The sequence below is a fragment of the Diabrotica undecimpunctata genome, chromosome 8 (assembly GCF_040954645.1).
Source record: "Diabrotica undecimpunctata isolate CICGRU chromosome 8, icDiaUnde3, whole genome shotgun sequence".
NCBI classification, from domain to species: domain Eukaryota; kingdom Metazoa; phylum Arthropoda; class Insecta; order Coleoptera; family Chrysomelidae; genus Diabrotica; species Diabrotica undecimpunctata.
In genome coordinates this window covers 13,738,793-13,765,922 of record NC_092810.1, presented here as the reverse complement: position 1 = coordinate 13,765,922, position 27,130 = coordinate 13,738,793, and the positions used below count along the sequence as shown (strand labels likewise).

The 27,130-nt window shown below is 34.2% G+C and overlaps 1 protein-coding gene across 1 annotated transcript in view; it reads left to right on the top strand.

Annotated features, from left to right (window-relative positions):
• LOC140447199 (uncharacterized) overlaps nt 1–27,130 on the top strand; it is a 717,844-nt gene that overhangs the window by 631,615 nt on the left and 59,099 nt on the right. The window lies entirely within an intron of this gene.

Sequence of the window (27,130 nt, the reverse complement as noted above, 5' to 3'; positions counted from 1 at the left end):
TTAATAGAAAATATTAGATACTTACAATTTTGCCACAGACTGAACAGTAGATTTTTCCCATATCCATAGACAGCTCTTTATAAGGTTTAATCCAAGTTGAAGCACTGATTGTTTTAGGCATTATAAAATCACAATCTTCCTTTTTGTTACGCACAACGAGTGTTTACGCTTTGAATATCAAAACAAAAATGATTTACAAATCTGAGCATCAAATTAGAAACGTTTAGGTACCTAATTCAATAAACTGGGAGATTTTGGAAAATCCCTAAATTAGGAACAAAACTATTAGCCGTTTACCTGCTGTTAAGATACAATAAATTGTAGATAGATTTGGGGATTGGATCATAAAATGCAAATGAGCGAACCCTTAGCGATTATCCAATAACTGAATGCCTCAGTGACCGAGACTTTCTAAGAATGTTGAGGACTACTTAAATTGATCTTCTTTGAAATTGTAAATGTTTTGTACCTGTAGAGATTACGTACTTAGATCATTTCTTGATTAAAATGACTACAAAATTTTATACAAGAATTGAAATAAATTGGTATGTTTAAAAATTTTCAAATACAGTATAAAAATCTGAACTTTTATGCACTTTATGCAAACTTTTATACAAATATGCCAAAATATGAAATATTTGCATAAAATATGCACAATATGCAAAATATGCAATATTCATATTTGCCGAAGTCTAATAATAACCCTGCAGAAGATATTATTTGTAGGAAATTAAATTGTTTACAACTTTATTTCTATTACTTTATATCGTAAATGGAAAATTAAAAAGTTATAAACAAAAGTAACTAGAGATTTTGGAACAATTTCTCTTTTGGACCTACTAACTTTTGTCTGGTAATTTTACAACAAAATGACTTTAGCAGAGGGTTTTTTAAAGAATATTTTTTTTTTAAATTAACGTGCATGCGACAACTATGGTCATTAGCACAAGCTACGAATTACATGGTAATATAGAAATTACAAAACAATGTAGTAAATATTTAACATAAAGAGAAAATAATAAACACTTGTAATATAACATTTGTATTTTGTTGAGCAGTTAACTTTTCTAAAGGAATTTGATAACCTTGTTGATTGGGTCTGTGCTGATTAGAATCTCTTTGAAGTTAGTACTGATATCGAGCTGTTGGCGTATTTTAACATAAAAAGGGTATTCGATAAGTATATGCCTGATTCGGAGAGTCGTATTGCAGTGCTGACATTTTGGTTGTGGAGATGATGTCATCAGGTAGCCATGAGTTAGACGGGTATGTCCTATACGCAATCTCCGTTTGATTGCCATATTTTTTCGAGATAAACTGTGGTAGGTAAGAAGGTTCACTGAGGGTTAATGAGGGTGTCCGTGGATGATGCGTCTTTTTTGGCAAGGCAATCAGCTTTTTCGTTACCACTAATACCAACAAGGGATGGTACCCATATCAGAGTGATAGTTGTATTTTGGTTTATAAGAAGCTGATATGTGTCATGAATATCTTGAACGATAGGATGGATTATGGATATAGCGTTAATGGAGTATATAGAGGAAAGTGAATCAGAGCATATGGCTATGTGTGTATTTGGATATTGTTGGGCATACTTGAAAGCATGTGAGATAGCTAGTAGTTCACCAGTGTGGACACTACACTAAGGAGAAATTTTAGAGAGGTTGATAGGCTGTTGTACAGTGGTTACAGAATATTCAACACTACTTTTAGTCTTTTACGCGTCAGTGTAAAAAACTTTATTTTTGTTTATAAGTTCTAGAAAGAGAATTCTTAATGTACTAACACTGGTATCTTCCTTGTTAAATTTGGTGACTGAAATATCATGATGTGGAAGTATGTTGGTCCAATAGGGATTATTGGAGAACGGTAGAGTTCTGGTTTTAGACAAATTAATATCTTTTAGTAACGGTTGTAGAAGACTAGGAATAGGATGTATAATTAAGTTACATGGAGGGTTGTTATGAGGTTGCTGTGATGATGTAATTAAATAATATACTGGATTAGAGGGTTTAAAAGAAATTGCAGCAGCATAAGGGAGAAGAAGGTTTTCTCGCCTAAGCCATAGCGGAGGTTCATTAGCTTCACAGTAAAGACTTTCTGCCAGACTAGAACGGAATGCTCTAAGACATAGACGAATAGCCGTGTTGTGCACTGTATTTATTGAATTTAAGATTGATTTAGTACCAGACATGTAGACGAAACATCCATAGTCGAGCTTGGAGTGGATTAGTGATCTGCAAACTTTCAGTAAAGTAGTTTCTTCCGCACCCCAATGATAATGTTAGAGTGTTTTGATTATATTTAACCTTTTTAGGTAAAATTCTTTAAGTTCCTGTATGTTTTGTTTCCAGGTTAATCTTGAATCAAATAACAGCCCTTATATTTTGCAATTATCAACAACCGGTAATTTGAAGTTGTTGATAGTGATTTCAGCATCAAAAGAACTCATTCTTCTGCTAAATTTAAAAACTTTGGATTTAGAGTGGGAGAGGGTAAGTCCTAGAGAAGCTACTTTGTTTTGTAGGTCATTTACTCCTAATTGTAGAATTTTACTAGTAGTTGCTATGGATTTACCATGGCAGTACATTATTACGTCATCGGCATATAATACGCATTTGATTGGTGGAGCTATATTTTCACTTAACTTGCTAATCGAAAGAATGAATAAATATGTGCTTAAAACTGAATCTTGATGGTTCACCATCATGTTGGATGTGTGGAGAAGAAAGGAAGTTATTGACAGAAACCCTGAACGATCTAGAGGTTAGGAAGTTTTTGATAAATGCGTATATGTTGCCAAATTCTTGTGGTAAGCAGCCCAAAGGCCTCTACAGCATGCCCAATATACTTAAAATAGTGCAGTTGTAAACCGCTTGTTGAAGGAAGTAAAAGGTACTAATGGGATCTTGATAATATGTGATAACTAGTATTAAGGTTATCCGCTAGCGAAGAAATTATTGGAAGGGAATATTACTATGATTGGGATCATGAAAAAAAAAATTAAATACCGCAAGAACTTTTATCTCATAAACATAGACCTGTCGAATCTTCGTTGTTTGGATTTATAAAAAATATAACACTGCTTTCCTATGTACCGAAAACAAATAAAGCGGTTGGATTGGTTTCAATGATGCACGAAGATGAAGATGTCGATCCAGTATCATAAAGAACAAGACGATGGCCTTTCATCGTCAACATAATGCATATCAATGCAGATTATAAGCATAGGCGAGACTTTTTGAAAATGCTCTTCTTAGGTTAGGTAGGATAGAAATCAAATGCCATGATTTATCAGTACCCATAAAAATCAGGTTACTATTCTGCCGGATTCTTTCCTTCTCCACTGCCTGATGTTCATGGTTTTAAGATCCCTCTCTACGTCGTCTATCCATCTTTTATGGGGCCTTGCTCTTGTTCTGTTTCCTTGGGGCTTCCATCTCTCGACTACTTTTACAGCTCGATTATCTGGCATTCTTTCTAGGTGACCAAGCCAGTTTAGTCTTTGTGACTTAACATATGTGGTGATTATAATACACCGCGCGGGTAGCTGCGCGAGATACCGGAGCGCGGGTAGTTTTAAGCTTAAAAATAAATTAGTTCCAGAAAAAAAATAAGATAATATGATTTTATGTTATTACAACCCTATTGGACGTGTTAATAATTGGAATCATCTTGTATTCTTAACTTACCACTTGTCGTTGACAAAGGGTTTTTTAATTGGTTTTTAACGACTCTCGTCCTTAAGACCCCTACTATAATCAAAACGATTGTATCAGACTCATTACATTTCCGTCCCCTTCTAGTTAATTTATTTCCATAAATCACTATCTCCAAAAATCTGCTGCTTAACGTGTCACTTTGCTTTTCTTGAATTTAATTAAAGGTAATAGACCGTGACAAATTCTCCCACCCCAAAAGTAGGACGCACAAGTGATACTTTATCGCGTGTAAATAAATACCGTATTTACGTGTTACGCGTCATAAAGTAGGCAGTTGTCTCTCGAAATTACACTGGAAGGACCCCAGAGGTCGTTTTATCATCGTAAAACACTTCTCAACCAATCCCGGTGAAGAGGCAATGAACCCTCGGAACGGAGCATTTCGAGTGACAAGTGCACACGTAAAAACGTGTCTCTTTTAATATTAGCCAACAATAACGGGAATAAATAAACCAGAAAATTAATTTTTGCGAGTTACCGCCGCGCCACGGGGAAAGTTATTACAAGATAGGGGGAAAGTTTTTGAGTACAGCAATGGTAGAATGATCAATATTGGTGAAGTTTTACATGAAACAGATATAAAACTATCGAGTTAAAATCTATGGAGAGGGCATCACGTGACTATAAACGACCTCACTTCGGCCATATTTTTATAATAGTTGTGTCAGATCGTGTGTGATTGTTTATGTTTGTTGTTTTTAGAATATTTCTTTAGTTTTACTACTAAACTTAGTTTTAATATTAAATTTAGTTTTTTTTAATCGTAACTGTAATAATATTGTAATAATGCATAATAATAGTTTATTGTTCTCAACGTAGTTGTCGCAGTAGCAATGTCGATAAAAAATCTTCAGGAATAACGTTTCTTAGGTTAGTATACAAATATAAAAACTAAGTAATGTCCGGTGCTTCAGAGAATAAATTAGTAGTTATGTATGCACAGCGTTAACAGGCCTTTTAGGCCCATTTCTAGATGGATAATTTCCATCGTTTTTTGTTCTTAGCTATCAGCTTCCAATCTCTGATTCCCATCTCTCTAACATCTTTCATCACTACATCTCTTCATTTATTTCTTTATCTTCCTCTCTTTTTTTGCCCTCAGGTACTCTCCAAGCAATATTTTTGACAAGTCTCTTACATTGCATTCTTTCTAGATATCCGAGTCATTCCAGTCTACGTTTTTTCACTACTTTTGTTATTGTAGGGTTAGCATACAAATGGTACACTTCTGGAGTAGTCGGTCTTCTTTATTCTCCCTCTACTACTTTTCCACAAAACATTCTGAGAATTATCTTTCTTTCCCATGCCTCCAATCTGTTCTGTATAGAATAGAAATAGTCCATGTTGCGGCAGCGTAAAGAATTGTGGGTCTAAAAAACCCACAATTTGGTAAGAGATAATCTATTGAATTGTAATAAATTAGTAAAAACAAAACACTACTTACATGCCTGTACAAGAATTATTATATAATGATTCGGGAAACATAGTTCAAACTATCCTGTATTGCTGATGATGGGTGATATTCGGTTAATATTGTCAGACAATTACAAAAAATATAAATAGTGTAAAATAAATTAATATAAGTTATAAATAGTGTGCCGGAGCCATAAGCAAAAAATAATTAAGGCCAAAGATATATCTCGTAATACAAAAATAAGAGTATACAAAACTATAATTATTATAGTTTATATATATTACTATAATTATTATAGTTTTGTATGATGATTTTGGTTTTAATTTCTTCTTCGAGCTTTATATTGTTTTCTACAGAATTTGTTTTCTACAAATTTCTCCAAACATACAAACTTTTATTTTGTTAGCCAAAATCAATGCATTTGTACTCTTCCCTTGCAACGATTCATTTAAATCATTAAGTTTTTCAAAAATGTCCGAAAGACAGCCAACTGTTGCCAGCCAATTTTCATTCAAGAAATCTTCAGCTAGCTTTGGTTCCCGTTCAAGTAGAAATATTCTGATTTCATCTTTAAGATCAAATACACGTTGGAGTATTTTTCCTCGCAATAACCACCTGACCTCTGTATGTAACAGTAGATTTTCGTATTCTGATCCCAATTCGCGACACATTATTTTGAAAAGGCGACTGTTCAATGCGCGAGCTTTAATAAAATTTATTATTGTTACAACTTGTTCCAACACTTTATTTACATCTGGTTGCAAATATTTTGCTGCAAGGGCTTCACGGTGAATCATACAGTGAATAAAGCCTACGTGAGGTGCAATCTCAGTTACTTTTGCTTTGAATCCTGTTCGGGAGCCGGTGAATATAGCTGCGCCGTCTGTATAGGCAGATACACAATATTCCCACTTTATATCATGCATTTCAAAAAAGGTATTAACTGCATCAAAAAGTTGTTCTTCCTTCTAATCCTTGACAAAATAATAAATCTTCGCATATGTCTTTTTCACATCGGTATCGGATAAATATCAGAAGTTGAGCTACATTAGCTACATCAGGGCTTTCATCCAGCTGAATAGCATAATAAGGACTCCCTTTCTTCTTCTTTTTCAGATGCAAATCCACTAATGGATGTTAGCGATCACATTTTCCATTCATTCTCTATTTCTTGCAATATGTATCAGAGATTGTATGTCGTTAATCCCTGTTCATTGCCTTATGTTTCGGAGCCAGGTCATTTTCTTGCGTCCCATTCCTCTCTTGCCTTCAATTTTACCCTCGATTATAAGTTGGAGGAACTGGTATTTTTCATTTCGCATGATGTGACCTAGATACGCCGTTTTCCTTTTCTTGATGGTTTCGAAAAGTTGGCGTTCTTGGTTTATTCTGTTAAGGACATCTATATTTGTGATTTTCGCTGTCCATGGTATTTTTAGGATACGGCGATAGAGCCACATTTCGAAAGCTTCTAATCTGTTTACCTGACTCCCTTTTACGCGATTTATAAGTTGTATTTTGATATTATCAGTAAGTAGATTGATACGACGATGAACAGTATCACTTGATAGTGGAATTGTTTTTAGTACATTAGCATACTTTTCTCCTTGCATGATCAAAACCATTTTCATTGCAGCTGTCAAAATGAGCGTCTCGCCAATGTTTTGAAGTTTTTTAGCTTTGGCAATCAAAAAGGCAACCTCAAAATATGCTTGTGACGCCTTTCGGTTAACTGTTATGTATTTTTGGAAATTAACCTGCTGTGACGTTAGTTTGGTGGCATGTCGTTTAAAATAAGATTTATCTTTATTTTTTAACTGTGGATGCTTATTTTATTGGATGCTTATTTTCTAGGTGCCTTTTTAACTTGGCCGGCCTCATGCTCTCGTTTGCCAAAACCTCCGAACAAACAACGCACTGTAGACGTTGTTTAAAAATAAACACTGTACATGTAAAACCAAACTGGATGTACGATTCTTTAAAAATGCGTTGACGCTTCCCAGTTGTCTCCGATGTAGCTGTTGCTTGTTTAGTTGAAGTTGAAGCGTCACTATCTGTATCGACGTGTACGGTAGATGTGGCTGTTGAACGCGAAATGGCTCTACAATTATCGCTGTTATGACTAATAGTTATAGTACTGGAACTAGATGTTCCTCTGCTGTCATCAATAGTAATAACACTACTAGTACTTGAAGTGGCGGCATTGTTTTCACCACTCGTATTACTCGTAACAGTAGTTGTCATTTTAGAATCTGAGGTAACACTGTTGTCAAGAACTACGTGTTTATTTCTTTTTTTTTTGTGATGCGTTATCAGTAGGGATTTCGGTTTTTGACAAAACACCGGTTTTACCGGTTTTTTTTGCTTACGGTTTAACCTGGCGGTTATAACCGGCCAAAAAAAAACCGGTTTTTCCAAAAACCGGTTTTCGGTTTTTTTAATCCAATAGTTACCAAGTTACATTTACAATGCACTTTAGTTTGCGATACTTCATTCGACTCGATATCAATATGATCAAAATTAGTACTATCGAAAGAACATCAATATCAATATAAATAAAACAAAATTTTTAATAAAACTATTTTATTCTATTAATTATTATATTGATTTATTATTTTATTAATAATATATATTTAGTGATCATTATTAAACATAATATAGCAAGATTATTATTAAATATAATTATAGTAAGATTAATATATACATATTGCAATAATATACAATAAAAGAATATGAAGTAATATTTTAAGTAAAAAAGTATAGGTTAGAAGGTTACAAATAGGTTATATTATATGAAATGGATTAAGCATTATGTTGGCCAGTATTTTTCATGAAGCCTATTGAGAAAAACTCGTTCATATATATGTTGGTCGGTTAAGCGGCTTCTCTCATCTAACACAATATCATTCAATGATGACACCAGTCTCTCTGATGCCACCGAACTTCCGACCAACGACATGTATTTTTTTAGCTATAAAAGCCAAGCCTGGCATATAGGTTCTGTTCTGATCCCAGAATGAAAACGGATCACTCGGCAGCAAAGGCCGCAGTAGATATAGAGTCAGTTCATTTGAAAAAGAACTTTGAAACTGTGTGTCCTGAGAACTTGAACTGAAACCACTGTTCACCAACTCCAGATAGTGTGAAGACCAAAGAGGGTTTGATTTAAAACTCACTTTGGCTTCTTTATTCTGGAAGGAACAGGAAGGAGAAAGTTTTCCGATTTCGGTAAGGTAGGTCCTAACTTCTGAGCCTAAATTGGATGTGACTGTCTCCGATATACGGATTCAGATATAGTTTTTTGAACCTCGGGTCCGTGATTGTGGCATGGCAAAGCAGGGGATTTCGTAAAAGCTTAGTGCCTCTCTCTTGAAGGTTAGTTATAAGCTTTTGGCATAACTTTTGAGCTGTACTAAGGTTTGGCTTAAGGTTTTTTAAAAATCTTTCGATAATAGACACAAGGGGGTTAACAAGGCTAGCAGTAATGTACTGGGGACCCGAGATCTCCTTTGTGGCCTCATCGAAAGGCGATAAAATGCTTACAATTTCAGTGATTAGTTTTATATCTGAACCAGAAATCATCCTTGGTGCTTTTTTAATCGAGGGATCTGCCAATATTGCAGCTATATATGGGGACATTAGTGTGAATCTTTTATGCATATGGTAGACAGAATTCCATCTGGTTGTAGTCAGATGCAGAGAGCAGTAAACCAAAATTATTACACTACTGCTCAACAGAGAGCGCTAAAATAATTCAGGTTCTATTGTCAATGAATATAATGAGAGTAGAATATAATATGCAATTACTGTATTCGATTAATGATACAAATTTAATTTACCATTTAAAAATATAATCCTCTAAAATACCTACCAATTTTCCTCTCCTCCCAAACCCAAGAAATTCCTCACCCCAACCATTTCAACTTTTAAAAAATTTCCCAGACTCTTTCAAATGGGATTTAAAAAAAATAATATCAACAAAAATATTTTAGTTAAAAATAAATTAATGCAATTCATCTTTTATTTTTACTACCTTAAAAAAAATGATCATGTATTACTTTTAACACGTTTGTATATTTGTATAATAGGTACATTTTAACTCGTTTAATATTTCCTGTATGGGTGTATCGTTTTGAAAACGTAGGGAAATCCTTAGAAATTCGTATTCGTAATCAGTAATTCAATATTTATAGTCAGAACATTATTTTTGGTAATCAGAAACATCCATTCTCCCACTTTCAATGTCAAGAGTCAAGTGTGAAAAAGAGATGATGTACCAGATTACTTCTTATGTAAATATTATGATTACAAATACCTTTTCAACGAAATATTATAATAAAACTTAATTGTTTCTGGCTGATGAGAGTTTGCACTTTCAGTTTGCTTCTGTATTTGTAAAATAAAATAAAATTTGAATTATGGTTTTGTTTGGAATAATTACTTGAAAATAATAATTATGATTGGGATCCAAAATAATACCTAACCTAATCCTAATCACCGTAAAAACCTAATAACCGGTTTTTACTAAAAAAAAAACCGTTATAACCGGGACAAAAAAACAACCGATAAAACCGGTTATTGCGAAGTAAAAAAACCGGTTTTCGGTTAAAACCGGTAGGTTTTTCCCATCCCTAGTTATCAGGACTTCCGCCACCTGCATCTTTAGATGTGCATTTTATTAGCCACTGATACATTGTTAACTGCAATAATAAATACGTATTAAATTATGGTTTTGATATTGTATGTTTTTGATATTTCTAAGTATGAGTGCACAGTTACTTATCGTGTGCGTGGTTATCCACGAGAACACTAATATTCTAAAAGAGCTTTCTAGGGAAGTAATCTTTGAAATCAATTTGCAATCGAAAAAGCGGCGATGCGTACGCGCGTGCGGATAGAACTGACTGAACAGACCGACTGGCTGAAGTGGGTGGACTGAACAGAGAAAGAGAGATCGGGGTGATGGCGCGGTCGCGGGAGCGGTCAGGTGGTGACGGCCGGGACTGGACAGGACGTACAGTGGTAATTATTTTCGATTCTCTCAGTTTTAAAAACATTGTGTAATTGAGGAGCGTCTATTCAAAACGACACTTAAGTGAAAATAAGATAATAGTGGGATTCTATAGAAATTCCTAAACTGAAAAATAATATAAGGTCAGAATCAAGCAAAATACATCTTGTCCCGTATTAAACACATAGAAAGATATACACATCCGAGCAAAACAGCGGATGTCCCAATCAAGTAATTTGATTGTATATTTCGACCAAAACTACTCATGTCCATGAGTTCATAATATGGACTAGTGCAAATTCTTTTTCAAAACAGCACATGTCCACAAATCATGTGTGAACTTTTGCGCGCATGATCAATGTTTGATAAAATTTGTATTCGCTCGGAGTATTCTCGGCTTGTTCGTATGATTTTTAGGGGTCAACTCTCGAGGATTGGAGTAAATAGATTGATAAGATAATCAATTTTTATATAAACGAATCAACCAAACAAGAGGCATTTGTACTTAATTTTGTGTTAACTGGTATAAATTGTTAATATGCACTCTGCTGTGATTACTTTTACAAAAGTTTGGTTCGTGCTTTGAAAAACCTAATTACCAACATATTTTTTTAACACCGTACGATTGTTGAGGCAAAGTTAACAGTTTAACTTCCGTAATGCCTTTAAGGAACCTGTTGGTTTTTAATCGGTTTGTTTGTTTAAAGAAATTAAAAACCAAGAAATTTACTTTAAGGACTTTTTCAAAGAAACGAAAAATTAATTCATTTTCGTTCTTGCTTTTACTTAACAAGGGGATTATAAATGAAAAAAAATTAATTTTGTTGGAAAATATTAAGTGCCGCAGGTAGGAAAACTAAATAAGGAGAGTTGATGTCATAAGCTGGAGTGTTTAAATTTTTTGTTTCGAAATTTTAAATTGAATTATTAAAATTGATAAAAGAAAGTAAATTTTAAAATAAAAAAAGTCTGCAACCACTTAATAAAATGTTTTTTGCTTGGCATTGAAAAAAACCGTTTAAATTTACTAATAACTTTTACCTGTTCGTGTCCGATGAGATATGTAAAAGTGATTGTCCTTGTTCCTATTTTTTTATTGCCAACTGAGTTAGTTTAATTGCTCATCCTTATAAAATCGTCAGTCACTTCGATTTTTCTTCTAACTTTTTTGTTTTTATTTTGTCTCGTAGAGCTTTTTCCAACATGGATCACTCCATTCTTCTCTGTGTGACTCTTAGTTTAGTAGGCTTTTGTTAAAGTAAGTGCTACTGCTCCGTATGTCTACACTGGGAGGACTCATTGACTCAGGACTCAGGACATCATCAAATACGTTTCTCTTTAGGAATGTAGGCAGCTCACTTTTAAAAGTTTCTCTCAGTTTTTTATATGCTGCCTACCCAAGACATATTCTTTTCTTCAGTTCATTGGTCTGATTAACCCTTTCCGCTCCATCGTTACCACGTATGGATATTTTTAGGTATGGCGAACTTTATCACGATATTCACATACGCATATTTAAATAGGGGATATTAATGCACTCTGTAAAAGTGAAGTAAGGCTCTGTAGATCAATTTGTATCGAAACAGAACATGGATATCCATACGGCGGTATCATGGTTAGCCATTTTTTTTTAAATTCCCAGAATAATGTAAACAGCTTAAGGTCGACGTTCAGTCTGGTGGCAAGCCAACGCAGCGGAAAGGTATTTATTTACTGCACGTTTAGAGTTTGCTGAGAGGGCACGTGGTCTTTTTTTATCTATTAGGTATGTAATTGTATTTTATATTAGTGAAAACGGATTCGAAGCTCCAGAGTGAAATAATTTGAGTTATGAAATGTCTAATAGTGATTTCGAGAGCGATTCAGACAGCAATTATTCATCAATAGATGAGGAAGAAGACATTGATGGGGTACAAATGAGTGTCTGGACAGCCGGTACGGATCCGTTTGATGATAAGCTTCCAAGAGATACTGCTTTGCTTTGCAATGGGTAATTGCGGACGCGTCCTCAATTACCCCTAATTACTATTATACAGAGACTTGATTTCTAGTTGATATTCATTTTCTCGTTACAGGTTAAAATAAATTGCAATATGGTAAGAAAATATATTAAAAAAAGACCAGAAGAAACCTACACGGCAAAAAACGTAAAAGCTGCCGTAAACGACGTCAAAAACCACAACCGTTCTTATGGCTCTGCTGCAAAATATTTTGGATATCCAAGAAGAGTTATATTTAACCGAACAAATGGAAGGAAAACTTCACTGAAATCTCTCGGCGCTGGTTGGCATAATGCCCTTTCAAAAGAAGTTGAGGGCCAACTAGAACAGCTAATTTTAGCGAGAGCCGACTTTGGTTATCACATGGATAAAGAAGAATTATTATTTTTCGTTTAAAGTTATTGTCAAGATTCAAACATTTCCACTCCTTTAAAGCAAAATAAACCCGTTCAAGATTGGTATCAGAATTTTATGAATCGACATCCTCGATTATCATTAAAGAAACCACAAAGTTTGCAAAATAAAACTGCAAAGAGGCAGAAGACAGGTCTTCTGATCCTTTTGTTGTAGCAGACCATTACAATCAATTACAACAAATTGTAAATGAAAATTTATTTGATCAAATGCCCGAGCTTTTCATCATGCGACGAGTCTGTTCATCATGGATGATTTTGTACGGATCCCTCCAAAACTAAGAGTATTGGCCAAAAAAATAAAGCGCTTTATCAAAGCATTCATGGCACAGGTCTTGAAAATATATCAATCAACTGTTGGATTAGCTCTAATGGTTCTTATGTACCACCTCACATAATTTATCAAGGAAGTGCAGTGTTACCAAGATGGACTAGAAGTGTTTTAGATTTTCCGGGGACCACATATTCGGCAACCTATAAAGCATATATGGAAGAATCAGTCTTCTTTAATTGGTTGGTTGCTCAGTTTATACCCCATATGAAAAAAGTTAAAAGATCACTGCCACATTTGGAGCCTAATCAAAAAGCAGTCTTAATATTTGATGGACACAAAAGCCATATAAGTACAAGACTTGTGCTAGCTGTCCTAGAAAACCAAATAATTTTATTTCAACTTTCTAGCCGTCTAACGACTACAGCCTCTAAATTTTTCTGTTTTTAGTCCTCTAAAAACAGGATGAAATAGAATTTTACTCACAGAAATGAGAAAATGTTTGGGTGTTATCAATAAGAACGAAATGTCGAAAAAGATTTTTCTATTACCATCAAAGACTTATAGAAAAAATATCTTACTCCGGGTATAATCGTTCCCGGATTTGTTGGTATAGATTGTTTGCCAGTAAACCAAAGTAAATTTCGAGAGGATGATTATGACCAAGTTGCTTTAGCTAGGTACAAATTTACCATTAAAAAACCTATGAATGCCGAGGACACATTAACCATAAGTTTGAAAAATGCTAATACTAGTCAAATGACTTCTAGTTCCAACGTTTCCATACGCGAATTAACAAATGATAATGCTGCTAAATGAAATGTAATCGATTTCTTTGTAAATAAATTAAAGACGAATGTAGAAAGTTCGGTTACTCCAACACCAGTCAAAGAAAGACAAATACGGCTTAAGCAACTTCAATATGGAGAAGTTTTAACTTCCGTAGAGGTTTTAGAATGACTGCGTCAAGAAGAAGAAAGAAGAAAAAATAAAGTTACAAAACAAAAAACAGGCAAAGAAGATAAAACTTCACAAACTAGAACAAAGAAAAGGTTCTAAAGAAAAATATTTCGGAAAGCGAATCTGATACCAACGAAGATTTGAAAAAATAAATGCAAGGGAATATGAGAAACAGCGATAGCGATATAAGCTTGAATTATCATACCGACGATGATACGCCTGGAAATTTTTTAAAAGGAGATTTTAGTTCGTCGCAGAAAAAATTCGATTGAATTAAGGCGAGAAAACGCGCAGCGAGAAGAACAGATGGCAACAGATAAGCCATCTTCTTCTTCTTCTTAGTCGTTAACCTGATGCAGGTATCGTGATATCATGAATATCTTCTGCCATTCTAGCACATTCTGACAATGGAGCGCCAATGGTAGCAACAATATGGTCCGTGTATCGTGTGGGAGATCTAACTCCATTTCTTTTGCCTTCTACTTTTCCCTGGATGGTAAGTTTTTTAAGACCATTTTTTCGAAGCACATGTCCAAAATAGCTTATTATTTGTTCTGATATTTGTGTTCTTAGTCTTTTCTTTATGTTTAGCTGGTCCAGTATGGATTCATTTGTTCTTCGGGCCACCCATGGTATTCTCAGCATTCGTCTCCAGCAGTACATCTCAAATACATCTATGTTCTTTTTGTCTTTCTCAGTAAGGGTCCAGAATTCCGATGCATAAGTAAAAACTAAAAAAACTAGACTTCTTACTAGTCTCATTTTTGTATTGGTAGCTATTTCATGGCTTTTCCAAATTTTTGTTAATTTTGCCATAGCGCTTTTTGCGATTGCTGACTGCCGCTTTATTTCTTCAGTACAGCCTCCTTTGTTGGTTATTAATGAGCCCAGATACACAAATTTATCTACAACAGCGATATTGTTTAATATGACCAGATGATTTTGATTGTTGTTAGCTCTGTCAATTATCATGATTCTCGTTTTATCTCTGTTTATTTTAAGGCCCATCGTTAAGCTTACGTCTTCTATCCGTTGTAGCAGGTAAATCAATTCAGCTTCAGAACTAGCGAGGATAGTAGTATCATCTGCATATCTCAAGTTGCAAATTTTCTTCCCGCCAATGGTGATGCCACCGTTCCAGTCCTCAGTAGCTTTCCGCATTATCCATTCACCATAGATGTTAAATAGAATTGGGCTTAGTATGCAGCCTTGTCTCACGCCCTTTGTGACCCTGAAAGTATCGGTTAGTTCCCCATTTATTCTAACTCTGGCATAATTGTTATTGTACAGGCTTTTAATTAGCAGTATCAGATGATTGGAGACTCCCATTTCAGACAAAACCTGCCACTTTTTACTCCAGTTGACCAAATCGGAAGCTTTACTATAATCTATGAAGCACAAATATGTTGTGATGTTGAATTCTCACATTGTGATGTTGAAATAAGCCATACACTAGTAATATTTCCCAACTATCAGGCTGCAATGATAGTTGCTAAGATTTACTTTATAGTTATTTTACATTTACCACTTCGAAAACATGGTACGTTGGTCTGGTATCAGAAATTGTTTCCGATAAAGAAGTGAAAATGACATTTTTATATCGACTAGGAAGATCTTTTAGATGGCCAATTCATCTGAAGATTGAGAATGTAGCGGTAGAATCAAATTATAATGAAGTTATTTCCAGAAGGCAAAAATCCTGTAAAATTATACCCTACTATTAAGCATATTGAACAAGCTTGAAAAGAGTCGAAGATTTTTCACAAATGTGCTCAAATTGTTTTCATTTAATTTGTTCGTTTTAAATTTAGTTAATCACTTAGTTGACAATGTACCGTTTAATTTCAGAATAAACTAGTAAGAGAAATTTTCAATTTTATTATTTTTTTATATGCATTAAATGATACGCTTTTGTCTTCATTTACCCATTTTATTTTATATGTGAGTTAAATTGGGAAACAATTGCAGTCTTTATTTACCCCCTATGTTGGGGCAAATGAGGACATTTGACTTAAGATTAAAAAAAAATTATAGAGTACTTGCTTTACACAAATATATGTTGAAAGTCATAATTTCTTGAAGGATTATCTCTCCTGGATCACATAAAAATATACGAAAAATTTAATCACACTAATTGTTCCCAAAATATCTTAACATATTTGAAATTGAGGTAAGTATCCCCCATTGTCCCCAGTGTGGTGCCTGCGTCGAATGCTTAGAATATCATGGACGGACAGGGTCAGAAATGAGGAAGTACTCAGAAGAGCGGGCTTACAGGATAGAGAACTTTTTAGTTATGTAAAAAGTAAGAACACTGCATACTTGGGACACATATTACGAGGAGGAAGATATACTTTTCAGCAACTGATACTAGAAGGAAAGATAGGGGGTAGGAAAGGTCTGGGACGTAAAAAAATGTCATGGCTGCGCAATATTCGACAATTAGCAGAAATATTGGAAACATGGAAAAACTATTGTTCAGAGCTCTACAGGGAAGAACACGTAAATCTAGGCCACACTTTAGCCCTTGAAAACATCGCATACAACCCTGAACCTGAAATTCTGCTGTCCGAGATTGAAGAAGCTGTAACTCACCTCAAGAAGAATAAATCCCCTGGCTGCGATGATATCACGGGAGAGCTCCTTCAGAACATGGGAGACAAAGGATGTTACATAATGTGGAAACTTTGTAATAAAATTTGGAGATGCGTAAAGTGGCCCAGAGAATGGCGCACATCATTGTGCATACCAATCCATAAAAAAGGAACAACTACAAAGTGTAGTAATTATCGTACCATCTCACTGATTTCACATCCAAGCAAAATATTACTAAGAATCATTAAACGCCGTTTGCAACAATACTTAGACAAACAAATTCCCCAAGAACAAGCAGGCTTTGTCAAAGGGAAGGGTACGAGAGAGCAAATCCTTAATATGCGGCAGCTCATAGAAAAGGCCCGCGAATTTAAAATTTCAATATAAATCTGTTTTCTAGACTACCAAAAGGCATTTGATTGTGTGAAGTGGGAAGTTCTCTGGACAGTTCTTCATGAGATGGGAGTTCCAGATCATTTGGCAATATTAATTAAAAATTTATACGAAGATAACTCAGTTTGTTATCTTCGTATAATAAAGAATTGAAAACCAGCAATCTGATACCTTCAAAACCAGCAGAGGTGTACGACAAGGGTGCATACTATCTCCAGACCTGTTCAATTTATATGGAGAATACATAATGAGGAACGCACTCGATGGATGGAGAGGCGACATCTCCATTGCAGGAAAAAAGATCTCAAACTTAAGATTCGCAGACGATACAACACTGATAGCAACATCTGAAGAGGAGATGTCGAGACTGATAAAGAGAGTAGAAACCGAAAGCAACAAGTGTGGGCTCAAGATTAATAATCAGAAAACAAAAATCATGATTGTGGACCACACGAATATCCTCCAAACAACAGGCGCCCTAAATAAATTCGAGAAAGTAGACGAGTTCACATATCTAGGATCTTCCTTAAGCAATGCAGCCTCCTCCCATACGGAAATTTGCAGAAGAATAGGGATGGCCAAGAACGCGATGAGTCGACTGTCAAAAATATGGAAGGACCGCTCTTTATCCAAAAAACTCAAAATGAGACTGGTACGGACACTCATTTTTTCAATTTTCAGTTACGGTGCCGAAACATGGACAATAAAATCAGAGGATAGGAAAAGGATTGACGCATTCGAAATGTGGTGCTGCAGACGAATGCTACGCGTCTCGTGGACGGAGCACAGATCCAATCAGTCGATTCTCGAAGAGCTCAACATTCAGACCAGACTCTCCTCTCAGTGTCTTGCAAATGTTTTAAAGTTTTTTGGCCACATTGCGAGAAGAGACAATGACAACTTAGAAAGACTAATTGTATGCGGAAACGTAGAAGGACGTAGAGGCAGAGGACGCTCACCTATCCGATGGTCAGATCAAGTACAGAAAGCCACTGGAGAGACGTTTTCCGAGTCCATAAGAGCAGCCCAAAATCGCAAGAGATAGAGAGAATTGACAGCCCGCATTGTAGGAAATCACGATCCTCAGCAATGAGGAAACGACAAGGGAGAGAGCAGGAATGAAAGCTATGAAATGCTTCGCAATGCTGCTAAAAACAGAATTATTTAATCCTGACTATTTAACATCTCACCTGACAAGACGATGTAGGGTGGACGCCTACGCAGAAATGCACGGCACCTTAAGAAGAAGAAGTCCTCCATTACCCCTACTGACCTTATCATTAACATTTTTTTTAAGTAAGTTTACATTTTAATATTTATTTTCATTTATATAATATCATATTTATTATTTTCATTTATTTAATTATTTAATTTCATATACCATTTTAATCAAAATTAAGTAAATATTTTTGTTGTAAATGCTTAATTTTGTATAAAATTACAGCACCATTTGAACTAATGCCAGATAAAATTATAAACGCCGTCTGAAAACATTAATTCAGAGAGTGCAGTGAATATATTATAATAACTGAAAATAATGTTCGTTTATTTTATATTTTCATATGGATATGTAAGTCAGTTCGAGGCAAAACAGTTTTTATTCAAATTGGGGAAATTCAAGATAACAAACTGTATATTATGGTTCTGAAGCTATTTTATTGTCGCATTTCTATATTGTTTCCTCTATTTAATGAGAATAAACCTTTAAATTATAATTTTAAATACGTTATAATATACAAATATAAAGGCTCTTACAAATTTTTGTGGTTTTGAAAACTCTATACTCTGGGTATTGAGTTTTTGAAGAGAAAGAACTGACGAAATAAGGTGAAAGTAGCGGATAAGAGATTTAAGACACTAATGAATAAAGCTCGGATTATAGGCAAAATGCCTTTTTTGCCTATTTTGCCTATTTTGCCTATTATAATTGTTTTTTGCACTTTTTGCCTTTTTTCAGAAATTCCGCCTATTTGTGCCTTTTTTAAAATTTCATGGTACTACTTATGATATTAGTCTATTACTAAACCATTCTAGAATAAAATTTTGGGTCAATAATAAAATATCAATGGTTTGTTTATATAACAGATTTCTAGGAAAATGTACCTGATCGAGACTTGAGGGTTAACTATTTGGAAATCCCTAAGCTTTATTAGTTTATTATCAGTTGTACAGTCGGTTACTGTATCAGAGTTTAGTCACAAATTGCTATATCCTAGTTTAGTTTTGTTGCGTATACCGAAAAGCAAAGAACACGTTTTAAAACGTTTTAGATATTTGTCTGAAAAGATGACATCTAAATTAAGGCTATGGATCGCACCTTATTCGGAACTTTCTCTAGAAGAAGATAGAGCATTTTGTAAACCATGCGGCAAATCGGTAAGTTTTATTTTTTCTCTGTTTTTCTCGTCTCACAACATAACTAAATTCTAAAGCGGTTTTAGAATTCTAATTATTTTTTTTTAAATTCTCAGATTTCAAGTAGAAAAAAGTACTTTATTGACCAACATTGTGGAACCCCACTTCATAAACGTAATTTGGAAACATTAAATTCCTCTAAGTTAGCCCAAATATCTCTGCGGGATAGTTTAAGCAGTTAAAAAAAAAGTAGGAAGACGCATTTAAATTTGATTTATGCCAGATGATGATTGCATCCAACATTCCTCTATATAAAGTTAATAACCCTAGTTTTAAATGCTTTTTCGAAAAATATCTTAATAAATCCTTACCGGACGATAGTACTTTGAGAAAACATACTGTGGAAAAATGTTATGTGGCAATTTTTTGTATATTATCGTGGATGAAACAACAGATGTATGCGGCAGGTATATAGCTAATTTAATAATTGGAATTTTGAACCAAAACTTTGCGAGAAAACCTTATTTAGTTACCGTTAAAGAATTGGTAAAAACAAACAATTTAACAATAAGTCGAGTTATACAAGATAGTTTAACAAACCTCTTTTTACCCAACGCTATACCAGTGCATAAAATAGTTTTAATGCTTTCAGATGTTGCGGCATATATGTTAAAAGCTGCTGTTAATTTAAAGATTTTTTATCCTAATTTAATTCATTGCACTTGTGTAGCCCACGGGGTAAATAGAATTGCTGAAGAAATAAGAAATCTGTTTCCGTTGGTAAATAATTTTATAAATTTTATGAAAAAGCTTTTGTAAAGGCTCCGTTGAGGGTGCAAATATATAAAGAAAGACCTCCCGGTGTCCCTTTGCCACCTAAACCAGTAATTACAAGGTGGGGAAACTGGCTCGAAGCAGTTTTTTTTTACTTTGAACACTGCAATGAAATAGAATTAGTTATGTCAGAATTTGATGATGATATTTCCGAAGCCATTCGAGAAGCAAAAAAAATATTAAAAAATCCCAAATTGAAACAGGAACTCGCTTATATCAATGACAATTATAAATTAATAGTTACCACAATTACCTTATTAGAAAAACAAAAGATAAATTTATGTAAGTCAGTAAAATTAATAGATAATTTAAAGAAGAAAATTAAATCGGCACCTGGAAGTAACGGTCAATTAATTTAAAAAAAAAAATGAAATATGTTTTCGACAAGAATGAAGGTTTTTCGTTTTTATCTAATGTTGCTAAAGTTTTGAATGGGACATTTTCCGAGAAATTTCAAATTATACCAGATTTATTATCCGCTCTGAAATATGCTCCAATTACATCTGTCGATGTCGAACGTTCGTTTTCCATGTACAAATTAATTTTAAGTCATCGAAGACATAGTTTTAAGACCAAAAATATTGAAAAACATTTAGTTGTTTCTATTAATGATAAAATTTTAAGTGGTTACAATGTTTAATTATTAATTTACAGTTATTTAGTTACTAGTTTATTTATACTAATGTTATGATTATGATGTGTAAATATACCTGCCTTAAGTTAATATTACGTTAATTCACTTTGTACAATAAATAATAAGTTATATTCCTTTATTGCCTATATTTTGCCTAAATGTTAATATTCCTGCCTTTTTTAATAAAAATCTTTGCCTATATAGGCGCCTTTTTCTTCAATTTTTGTTGCCTATAAATCCGAGCTTTAGTAATAAATCAATAGTTTATTAATAGATATACTAAGTAATATTTATTGTATACTGTGTAAACGTGTATACCGCTTCCATTAATTTCTTTCCTGGTTATATAAATTAGTCGAAACAGTAATTTGTCCACGATCCGCCATTCATTTAACCAACTTACCACTTATGTTAGGCAAACACCATTACGTGTATATTTTATTAATTTTACCCCACAGGAAATGAAGATAATGGTTTAGTCATTTGTAGCTGGTAGTTCATCAACATGAAAATATCGCGTGAAAGTGACCAAATTGCCCAAAAGCCACCTGGGACTCATATACTTGGTCTCAAGAGAAGTAAACAGTCGGAATGAATGCGTTGGGGTTGATCTGCCCTATAAGATGTAAACAGATTTATGATGGTGGTCTTAGTCACGCTAATGAAGGCTTTTATGAGAGGGAAAATAGCTGTCTCTCTATATATTTCTAAACAAAATATGCTCGAGTTAAGTTTTGATGTAAATAATATGTTTGTTTCAGTATACACACATTCTAACTATTGATACATGGTTGGAATGAGTGTTAAACAAAACTAAATTGTAAATTAAAGTCTTTTTTATTTAGTGTAATGTAGATTTTTATTTATTGTAGTCTAGTCTTATATTTATAAGGTTAACCCTTACTTGCCATGAAGAATATCTGCTTTTGTTTTTATTCTATTTTATAATTTATAATATAATTTAAATTAATTGTTTTATAAACAATTGTAAAATAATAAATTAACAAAGACAACATATTTTCCAAAAATATTTTATTTTCTTAATTTATGCGTTTTTATTAACTCATTCATGCACAGAAATTGTTTTAGGATAGAGATCCTATTGATCACACTTAATGTGAACAAAAACGATCCAAAATAGGTAAAAATTAAGATTTTATTGCAAATATCCCTATCGCAACACCAATTGAAAAAATGCTGTTACAAAAACTCAAACACTGGGCATTTACATTATAAAATCAAAAACAAATTTTACTCGGCAAGAGTACAGGATAAGAATTAAAGCATTTAAAAATAGCACAGACAAAGGACACTAAATCTTATTTTCCATGAAATTTTATAAACTATCTTTTGTGAAGAGCAGTATTACAATTGATACATTTTTTGATTGATTTTTAGTAGCATAAATCACAATGAGTTCGTCTGGCTTGAGGCCCTATAAGATGCCCAACATTATCATTCTATACAGATACATCCAAGTCCCATATAAAGAGTGGCCATTTTTAGAGCTTGTGCTTGTTCTACCTTCTTTTTCTTCATCTTCTTTTTATATAGGCATGACTCTGTCTATTTTTTAATGTACCTTCAGTAAGTACCATCGTTTTCGTGGTCTTCCTACTGATCGTCTTCCTATTGGGAAACCGTCTCTTGCCGTCTTTACTACTCTATTTGTTATCATTCGGCTTATATGATCGTTCCATTCTACTCTTCTATTTCCTATCCAGTTCTTGATGTTCTCCACCTTGCATCTACGTCGTATGTCTGTAGTTCTAACTCTGTCCCATAGTGTCTTACCATCAATTTTTCTAAGTGGCTTCATCTCGACTGTTTCTAACATCCTTTTTGTCCCCTCTGTGTCAGGTCTTTTTCTACCGCGTATGTCATTATTGGTTTGATAACTGTTTTGTAAATTCTGCCTTTCGCTTCTTTTCGATATTTTTATTTCTGATTATTGTTTCATTTAGGTAGTCTGCGGCTCTGTTTGCTCTATTCACTTGATCTTCCATTTTATTTTTAAGATTTCTGTAGCTAGATAATGTGATGCCTAGCTTGTGCTATCATATGAGATAATTTAATTTATCATATCAGTGCCTCCCATGTGCTCTTTAAATTTTTTTATCAAATAAGGCTGTAGAATATTTTTTATTCTCTTACTTTCTGCGAAAAAATACTTTTTATTTAGCTTGATCAATCGAAGTGATACCTTGACAATTTGAAGCAACAGTGATCACACTGTTGTCATTCCATCTAAACAAAACTTATTCATTGGTTTCGTCATGTATTGAGAATGAGATACCCCCTGGTCCCACCATCAGATCGTGGTCGACGAACTTCAGAGTTGCAGAGGAGGCGCCAAAACGACTAAGGCTGCCCCCTCCTCAAACGAGGAGGAAATGTACACCTAAAAGAACTGGAACGACACCTAAGCCATGGAGGCAAGGACGGAAAAAATAAGGTTACTATTATTAAATGCAACCTCCAAAACAAAAAGGCAGCAACGACGGTACTATGCCGCCACCTAGATGTAACGCAGGATGCAAGAATACTAATCCAAGAACCTTGGATAATTAAGGCCAAAATAACTGTATTTAGCAGCCTAAACGGTTAAATTTTCAGCTTTCCAAGCAATCAATAACATACAACAACTATATATGTTCCCAGGAAACTCAGAGCCTCCCCAATGGAGCAGTTTTGTTCCTTAGACGTAACTGTGGTTAGAGGGAAATGCCCATGGGAAAAGGGCAAAAATAGAGACTTGATACTGGCATGGGTCTACCTACCCTTAGATATAGCCACCCTACCACCAAAAAAGAAGATGGAAGATTTGGTTGATCATTGTCTTAGTTAGAAGGTAGAGTTTATCATCTTCTGCTATTCAAAATCCCGTTATCTAGGCTGGAGCAGCAGAGATTACAATGCTCGAAGCAAGTTTCTTTAAAAAGATTTTTATATCTTAAATAGAGGAACCAAACCTACCTTTATTATTGTTTGTAGCCCAACAGTCATAGATATCATGCTAGCAATAGCGGAAATATCAAATAAAATTCAGAACTGGCAGGTATCGGAGGACATCTCTACGTCTGACTAGCGGTAAAAAGGCTTCAACCCCAGGAATTATTACAGAATTGGAAAGGTATACGGTAGCCATGGTAGTAGCGGTAGTTAGCACAATATTTAGGCCAAAAGACATTTCTTTGGAAGCCAGAGCTTCTCTGTGGATCATACAGTGTGTCCATATACACATTGGAGACTTTTGTTTTACAAGCGCTTGTAGACTCAACATAGCGCTGTAAACTGAAGCGCTTGTAAACATACAAATTTACAATAAATCTGAGAGGTACAGAAGAACTGATTTTACTTGGTCATAACTCAGGAAATGCAGGCGGCCAGGAATGTTCGAAATAACTCGAAGTGAAAATCTAATGATTTCGGTGTTGCCACATATCAATAAATTTACTCATTCTTGGTAATTTTGGTTAATTAGGGTTGTACTGTAATGTTAAAGTAAAAAAAATTAAGTTACAATATTATTGCATACATATGTATAGTTATTGCACGAGAGGAACTGGGTGCAAAATCAAATAAATTTTCGACTTTCTTTTCACTTCAACTTGGGTGAACGGATGACGTGTTTTCCAGCTATATTCAGCTATTTGACTAAACCTCACACTAACCTCACACATGGATGTCACATACCTTAAATAATTTTTCATCTTCTTCTTATTCTTCTACTTCTTGAAGATATTTCGATCTGTTTAATTCTGGAGCTGCCTCTGGTTAATTCCTGAAAGGTAGATTGCCAACTATCCCTTCATTTTTTAGGTGGTCTTCCGGGAGGTCTTCAACCGTTCGGGTTGTTTTGTAGGGCAATTTTTGGGAGTCTCTTCTCATCCATTCGTCTTACATAATTGTACCACATCCTCTTATGCTGCCTTCCTCATCTTACAATATCTTGAATTTTACACTGCTATAGTCATATTTAGTTGGCGGCTTATTTGAAAGAGCTGTCTCTGAAGATCATCTTCTGATTCGGAAATAATTGCTGCATCATCTGCGTAACACACCATACCAATTTTTTTGTTGCCCATTCTGTATCCGATATTGAGAGATGTTACTTTGTTTATAATTATGCCCATGAGTAGGGTAAACAAGAAGGGGCTTAAACTGTCGCCTTGTCTAATTCCTCCCGGTGTTGGAATATTTTCGGTGAATTGGTCTCCTGTTCTAACTTTGGTTACATTGTTGTTATTTAGGTTATGGACTATCTTTGTTATGTTGGTGGGTGTTTTATTTTGTATTAAAATATTTAGTGTGTCTCTCAGGCGAACCCTGTCAAACGCCTTCGTCAGATCAATGAATCGAATATACGCTGGCATGCCGAACTCTATAGCTTGTTCTTTTATTTGTTATTATGAATACTGCATATGTTATAGACCGCCTTCTTTTAAAACCTTGTTTTTCTTCAGCATTAGTGATTTGCCTTTTCAATTTGTCCTTAAGAATACTAGTGAAAAGTTTCATCGTTGTATTTAAGAGAGTTATTTCTCTGTAGTTTTGTGGACAAGTTTTTTGTCCTTTTTTAAATATGGGGATTGTCATGCTTTTATGCCATTCCTCTGGTGTTTTTATGTCGTTTAAGATTTTGTTAAATAGGTAGTTGTTGTAACAGTTTACTTGTAAGTTTAGGTCCTCCATATTTTAAGAGCTCATTGAGTATACCATCTGTTCCAGGTGATTTTCTGTCTTTTAGCTTCTTGATCGTTGCTTCTACCTCTTCGTCATTGATTGATTAATAATTTTTCATAATTGGAGTAATTGCTCAAAAGTGACTACAACTATAAAATAAATTTACATGAAACCTTATCAACATTGAATTGCCTACGTCAAAAGAAAACAACGTCAAATCTAATGCAATAATAAACCAAAACTTCTCTGTAATACAGCAGGATATTTTGTAAAATCTGAACGTATTTTAATGTCTAAATATTCTTTTTTTGTAAATTTATTTCTACGAATTTCGTATTTTTCAAATTAAAATCAAATCTTGAAAATAAAATTTGTAAGCTTTGATACGAGAAATTCCTTCACAAAGAAAAAATACGAAGTCCACACTCATCTATATACTCAGAGTGGCACGATGAACTTTTTCTTTGAAAAAAAGTTTTAAATTCACTGATAGAACTTGGCCCATATTTGAGACTGTTATGTTTCTTGAAAAGTTTTTATTGTAGAGCGTAACGTACAAAACTTCTTTTGATGTAGCTACACAAGTTTTTTTATTTGAATTCTTAAGCAAAATATACACCGGTAAAAAGTTTATCCAACTCCTATAGTTTTCAAAGAGATTTCTTTAATGGAAATTATGGTAAGTTTTTCACATTTATTTTCATCAGTTTTAAACGGTAATAGTGGTCAAATAAAAACTGAATTAGGTTTTATATGCTGAGGAAGATGGAAAAGGTTGCAATTCAAGTGGACTTTCGCATAATTATAGCCGATTAAGGCTAAAAGATTTGCAGTCGCTATTAATCGATTCATGCCCAGAATTTCCTAGTGATTTTTTGTGTAATATTTAAGTTACTGAACTTATATGGTACTTTAAACCTAAAAATGTTACTCATAATGTTATTATTGTCTAACTAATAAAATAGCAGCCTGACAACTGTAGTTTCTACTTGGATCAAGCGGTGTTAATGCAAAAACAACTGAAAACATTAGTATTTATTTATTAAATGCAGTTGATAACATGAATTCTATGTGTAAAATACCTTAAACCAGATGTCAAGGTGTAAGGCAATTTCACATTTAGTACAAACATAGGATGTACGATTGTCACATATCTTACAACGACGAAACTTAGACGCATCTTTCTGAGTAATCTGAGAGAAAGAACTGTTTTCATACAGGTTTTGAAGAAGAAGAATTATAGGCTACAGGAATTGGAACCCGTATATTTTTCAAGACCCAATCTAGCTTTCTCCACTTCGTTAAATTTAAAAGCTTTAATGTAATCAATGAAGTAGAAATAGTTTTTAACATTAAGTTCCTCTTCCTTTTTATTATTTGTAGGACATTTAGAATTTCATCTTCCGTTCATTTTTTAGACAGAGACCCTGTTGGGTTATCATTTATACAAGGGATACACACACATATAGTGATCAACCTTGCGCCTAGGAACAAAGTGTATATGCTTGTACAGTGGCATTCACATTTTCGAAAAACAAACCGGTCTTACCTCACTGTGAAGTGGTACCTATCTGACCCACAGGCTTTTCCTCCACCCCTTCCCAACGTGTGACTTACGTGGGGAGGCTTATGATCTTGAAAGTTACTTCGAGTGCCTTGGTAATGGAACACTTTCTATTTCTCATAACTGTGGTTAGGTCACCTATCTGTAAGGGTAGCACACATATCGGCTTTTCTCCCTATTTACTTTACTGACTCTATATAGAAGTTACTCCTGCATGACTTCGGAACTTAAGTCTCTAAAAAAAGAAGCGTGTTTCGAACAGAGGGCCACCGACCTAA